This window comes from Trichosurus vulpecula, chromosome 1 (assembly GCF_011100635.1).
Source record: "Trichosurus vulpecula isolate mTriVul1 chromosome 1, mTriVul1.pri, whole genome shotgun sequence".
NCBI classification, from domain to species: Eukaryota; Metazoa; Chordata; class Mammalia; order Diprotodontia; family Phalangeridae; genus Trichosurus; species Trichosurus vulpecula.
In genome coordinates, this window is record NC_050573.1 from 353,038,116 (window position 1) to 353,044,292 (window position 6,177).

At 44.6% G+C, this 6,177-nt stretch overlaps 1 pseudogene; it reads left to right on the forward strand.

The window, feature by feature from the left end:
* The first annotated feature begins 179 nt into the window (after window positions 1-179).
* Window positions 180-4,176, forward strand: LOC118838361 (annotated as a pseudogene).
* Window positions 4,177-6,177: the final 2,001 nt, after the last annotated feature.

Consider the following 6,177-nt stretch of genomic DNA (forward strand, 5'->3'; position numbering starts at 1 on the left):
ATGAGATCCCACCCCTATTAAAGGAAGCTATACCTGGTTTTGGCTTACCTGGTTCCTTACAGAGTGACAATGGCCCAGCTTTTATTTCACAGATAACACAGGCTGTGGCAAAGACACTTAAAATCACTTATCACCTCCATTCAGCCTGGAATCCAAAATCCTCAGGTAAAGTAGAGAAGATGAATCATACCCTTAAACGGGTCCTTACTAAGCTGTGCATAGAAACTCAAGAAGATTGGATTAAGAATCTTCCAATTGGCCTTCTCAGAGTGCGTATCACGCCTCGGGAAAATATCAAGCTTAGTCCTTTCGAACTTCTCTGTGGGAGGCCCTTTCTAACCTCTGACATCCTCATAGACCCAGAACAGCATTTAATCACCCAATTTGCAACTCAGTTAGGGGCCGTCAGGAATGCTCTAACCGAATATGCCAATAAGTGTCTTCCGAGACCTGAGGACAATGAAAAAGAGTGTCCTGCTACAGTACAACCAGGAGATTGGGTTTATTTAAAATCATGGAAAACCCAAAAGGGAGAACAGCTAGATGTCTCCTGGAAGGGACCTTACCGAGTCATACTCACCACTCCCACAGCAGTAAAACTCGAAGGCCTCCCCAGCTGGACTCATAATTCTAGGATTAAACCAATGCCACCTCTTGCCTTTCCTCCAGAAACTCCAGAATATACTTGTGAGCCCTTGGAGGACCTCAAGCTACTGTTTCGAAAAGACTTCAGCACCCTCCGGGGAAAGGGAGATAAAAGGAGACTCCAAGCCATCAACTTCCAGAAGACTGCCCAGCCCCTGTACCCCTTGAATGGAACCCATCCAGATAGGGACAGCTCTACGCCCCTTTGCCAGCAGGAAGCAATTTCAGAAGCTGAGACCTTCGTCCCTGACCCCAAAAGAATTTGGGTCCCATTTGTTTGAGGGGGGAATGATGAGGGCACAGTCTCTGGGAACCCCTTGAACCCTTGAACTCTCCTTGAATCTTCTCACTCTACCTGGACTTGACCTGAGGCTATAACCATTAAGCCCAAATGCCTACCTTGCCCAGTCCTCTATTGTCCAGCTGTTTCCTACCCTTAATCTTGTCTTCCCTACCACCTCCCACCCTTAATCCTGTTTCCCATCCTTAAACCTGATCAAAATATCTATACCCTAGCTGCTACCCCAGCCCTTTATGGGTTGTCATTTCCATATAGCCTTCAGCTATTTCCCCCACCCAGGAGTCTGACTTCATCCCAGTCTTTTCAGGCTCCTCCTTAGACTCCTCCTTAAGTCCTTCCCTAGACCCCTCCTCTGGCCACCCCAGACCACCCCTCAATCCCTCCCACAACCTTTGTGTATATAATCTCCATCTTGCCTCCATGAAGGGGTCAGATCCAATCTAGCTCAGATTGGTCTGGCCCGCTTTCCTTACAGGCATCACAAGGGATGGGATCTCTGGGGGCAGGCCTGTGTGGCTAACTCTTAATAAACTTTCTTTTCCCTTGGCTGAGAAGGCTTGAGTCGAATTCTTTCGGCAGGACCCGGTGTTTCTGTACTTTGGGGTGTCGAGCACCTCTCACCCCAAACCCTCATCATCCCCACAGCATCTGGGGCCATCACCAGTCATCCTGATCTATGTCTGGCCACTGAACCCAGATGGCTCTGAAGGAGAGAATGAGGCTGATGGCTTTATACCACCCTGCATCAGTTAAATCCAATTCACTTGCAAGTCAAGACATTACCTTCCTCACATCATTGGTCCTCTTCCAGAATGACAGTACCTGTCTTTGGTTTGAACAAAGTCCAAGAAAATAAATGTTTAAAAATAAGACTATATAAATAGAGTAGAAAGAATTTTTTTAAAACAATGAATTTATTTGGGATAAATATGACTATTATTCTTACCACTTGTGTTTGTCTTCTGAAAGATGAATAGATTAGGCTAAAATTTGGATCCCAATTGCATTTTAAGCTATGTTGGGGGGGGGGGGATGGGATTTTATTCTCTTATATTTAATTAGAATTGGTGATGAAACTTTCAAGAATTGATATCAAAAACATGGAGGAACACAAAACATAGGTAGAAAAATAACTAAAAAATACATTTATCTAATTTTATACCTTAATCAAATCCATTTTTTTCATAATCAAATTAATTACCCTTAAAAGCCTACTTCCTAAAAGAAATTTTCCTACGACAAATTATCATCAGAACAAAATACAAAGTACAAAATACAAAAATCCTTAGTCTGTTATTTAAAGCCATCCATAGTATATTTTTTCTGTGCTATGCCAGAAACCAGACTGAATGCTTTTCTGTTCCTAGCACTTTGCATTCTACTTCTGTCTCATGTCTCTCTCCTAGGTGTAGCCAGAGTGGCCTTTGTTTTCCTTGAGTGACTCAGCTTACCTTGCTGGTTGCTGCTGCTTCTCTTCCGGGAAGCGGAGAACTTCCTGTGTGATGAGTCATGGGGCTGGCTGAAGGGAGGTGTTGACTCCAGAGCCACGCCCTGCTGGGTGTTAACCTGGTCTATGTTAGGGGGAGGGGCCAACTCAAGAACCAATTGGCCCTGGTCATTGAGGCGGGGTGGCTTGAGGATATCGAAAACTCTCTAAGAGGGCAGAGGGCAGCTTGAAGATCCCTTTTTCCTTTTACGGTTGGCGAGGCAGCGGTGGGGAGCATGACTCGTGGTCCTGGTTCTTTTCCCCCCGAAATAAATGAATATTCTGAACTTCAGGGTACTGCCTGTTTGCTCCCCTGAACTAGCTGACTGTAATCTGTATTTGGCCTGTCTGTTGATGCTTGCCCGTATGCTCCCCTGAACTAACTGAATGCTGGTGTTTTTTCCCCTGAACTAAATGAATGTTGTCTGTATGCTAAGTGAATGCTGGATTAAAGTAAGCTGGTCAACCCCTTCACCGTGGTTTCCTTGTTTAAGCAGATAAAAAGAACCTGTGCTTTTCCAGCCTGCCGGCAGCCTCCTGGGTGCATCTTATGCCCCTACAGAAGCTGCTAGCTGGGTTGTTAAAACACTAGGTTGCACTGCTTCTTCACCACAGCCTCTCACAATCTTTAACTTTCTCCAAGGATCAACTTTGCTGCCATGGTCCCTGGCAAACTTTCCCCAATAACCCCATCTATTTGTTCTCCTCTTCTGATTTTATCTTACATTTATTATGTGTGTACTACAGTATCATTCTAATACAATGTGCTTGGTTTTTGATGACTTTATTCAGTTCAGATATCAGGTATGGCTGGTTTGTCTATTTGATGGAGCGTGAGCAGTACAATGTTGTACGGTGTTAAGACTGAGAAACACTATGCCTATCCAGCGCCATTGAGGCCCATATTTTGGTCCTAATCGATTTGGAAGTGGTATCTGAGTGAGAGTAGCCTGAATGTCACAGGATGATTCCAATCTTTGCCTTACCTGGTGAAAAATGCTGTCTTCTCCAATGATGTCATCAACCAGAAGAGGAAGCAAAACCGTCTCGGATCACGTGGAGATGCAGGCCCCTTCGGAAATGGACAGGTGGCCCGTGCGGATGCGCCCATCTGCACCATTCGTGGCATTCAGCCCAGTGAGGAGGAGCCCATTCGGGTCAGCTATCATTTTAACGTCCACTAAAACTCATAGGTGAACCCCAACAAGGCCCCCATTGAAGTGGGGCCGGGGCTGGGGCTCCCCTCCTTGCAGCCAAGGTTTGTTGACCAGTCCCTTATGCAGAATGCCCTTAAAATATCAGAGGAGTCATGGAAGGAACAGCAGATGCTGGAGGATAAGAAGCGAGCCTTGGCCGGGAAGCCACTGATAGGGCCGCAAGGAGCAGGGAGCCAGAATCTTCCCTGCGGTGGCCTAGGGAGCCGGAGAAGCAAGCCCGGCAGGTCAAGGCCAGCGCTCTGCCAGAGGCCGGAGGCCCCTCGCCATGCGCACCTGGCCTAAGCAGCCAGGCGATGAGGGCAGAGACCGAGTCACCTCCCCCTCGTGTCGCTGCACCCTGCTTGGAATGCCAGCCCGCATTCAGCACAAGTCACCTAGGGCTTTGGAATGAACCACTGGGATGATGATAAAATCCTGGCTTCAGAACTGCTGTCTCCCTACAGGAATACTTGGACGGCATGAAGAAAAACACGGTACTCAGAGACCCCCCCCCCACCACCAGACAAAGGTTGGGAAGCAGGGACTAGAGCTGTGCAGCCCTCTCCTCTCCCTTGGGGGTGCTTGGGGGATTCGAGCACTCTGGTCCTGCCTTAGCTTCCCCTTGGATCACACATCCATCCCCTCAGAACCCTAAATCACGCCCACCTTCTTTCTTGAACTCCTCCTACTCTAAACTGCAATATGGATTCAGGGGCCGGAAGAATGTGAACAGACCCTGAGAAACCCTGGAGAACCACAGTGGCTCCTTCGTACCACCACTGTCCCTACAGCCTTTTGGATACACCTGTCAAAGGAGGGAAATTGTGCCCAACATCTCTGCTGATCTCTCTTGAGAAGGTGAGTGATGAGGAGGGGGAATCCGCAGAATTGCCGTCCCTCCCCCTCCCAGGATTTTTGAGGCATCGGTGTTTGGTTGTCTTCACCCTTTCTTCCTTTATTATAATGTAATTTTATCTTCTAAAAATAGTTTTAACACATGCATGTTTTATTGGATATCTGGATATTGGATATTTTAAAGTTTTTCCATCCCTGTCTCTGGGATCTCTACTCCAGTTATAATTAAATATGAGAATAAAATCCCAATCCCTGCCACCCGTACCCCATACCTCAAAAATACAATTGGAACCAAACTTTTGGCATCTCTTGAAGAAGAAGCACAAGTATGACTTAGTCATATTTCCCTGAATATATTCTTTGTTGCATCCTGAGGAAGCAGTATTAAGTGCTAATTTCATAGTTAAATATGCTACAAAAGTACTTTCAAATAAATTATCTCACTATTCATCACTACCAAACTAACACCAAACACCAAGTCAGCCACCACCATCAACAAACCAACTACAACCAACAACAAACCAACTAATAAGCGAACACTCCTCTCTACCTCTTTTTCCTCCTCCAAACCCTTGGGTATGGATATTCCACAAGGTTCTGGCCTTGCTTCTCTTCTTCTTATACTCTAATCTGAGAGGTTAATAGCTTTATAGCTGGAAGGGATCTTTGAGGTCATCTATTCCAACTCTCTAATTTAAGATGTGGTGTGTTTTTGGATTGTTTTACATATACATACATATGTGTGTATACATACACATATATGTGTATGTGTATATATACCCCTATATACATACATATATATGTATACATACACATATACATACATATAGGTTAAGTTAATTTTCCAGGGTCACACAGGTAGTAAGTAGAAGAGCTAAAATCTGAACTCAGGTACTTTTAACTTTAAATCCAGCACTCTTTGCTCTACATCAGGGCTGTCTAACCTTATATTATCTTAGGGCCACATTAAAATAATTACTTGAGGGCTGCACTTAGAATAAAAAATACAGTACACTAATAGAAAGTGGTGGTAACGTACATCATCAATAAGACCGGTGAAGGCGCAAAGCGTGAAAGCAAACGTAAAACAACAAAGCGACAACACAACAGTATAAAGGTAGGTGCATAATGACTAGTCTGCATCTTACAGAGGGAAAGCATCCCAAGATCTATTGAAAATTCCATGTGATGTGTTCCATCCATAATACTGCTTAAAAACACCAAAGAAAATTAACATCAATGAGATTATTTATTAGTGATGGAATTAAAAAATCTAATACGCATTCCATGCAAATTATTATTTTATTTTTTTGCTCTTGAAAATTAAAACCCATAGGCAGGCCACATAAAATATCATTGCGGGCTGCATGTGGCCAGCAGGCAGTATTTTGGACAGCCCTGTTGTACATCGTGATGATCTTCCTTTGTGATTTTAACCATTTCCATATGACTAGAGCTCCTGGATTTCAATCTGCCTTTTGGCTCTCTCCACTTGTTTATCATGCTGGCACTCAAATTCATCCTTTCCCAAACTAAACTCATTCTCTTTCCACCCAAACCTGCCGTTCCCCATTAATTCTTGTATTTGTAGATTCATCATCTTATCAATCACCCAGGTTCACCATTTGAAGTCTTCTTTCTCTCTCTCTCTCTCTCTCTCTCTCTCTCTCTCTCTCTCTCTCTCTCTCTCTCTT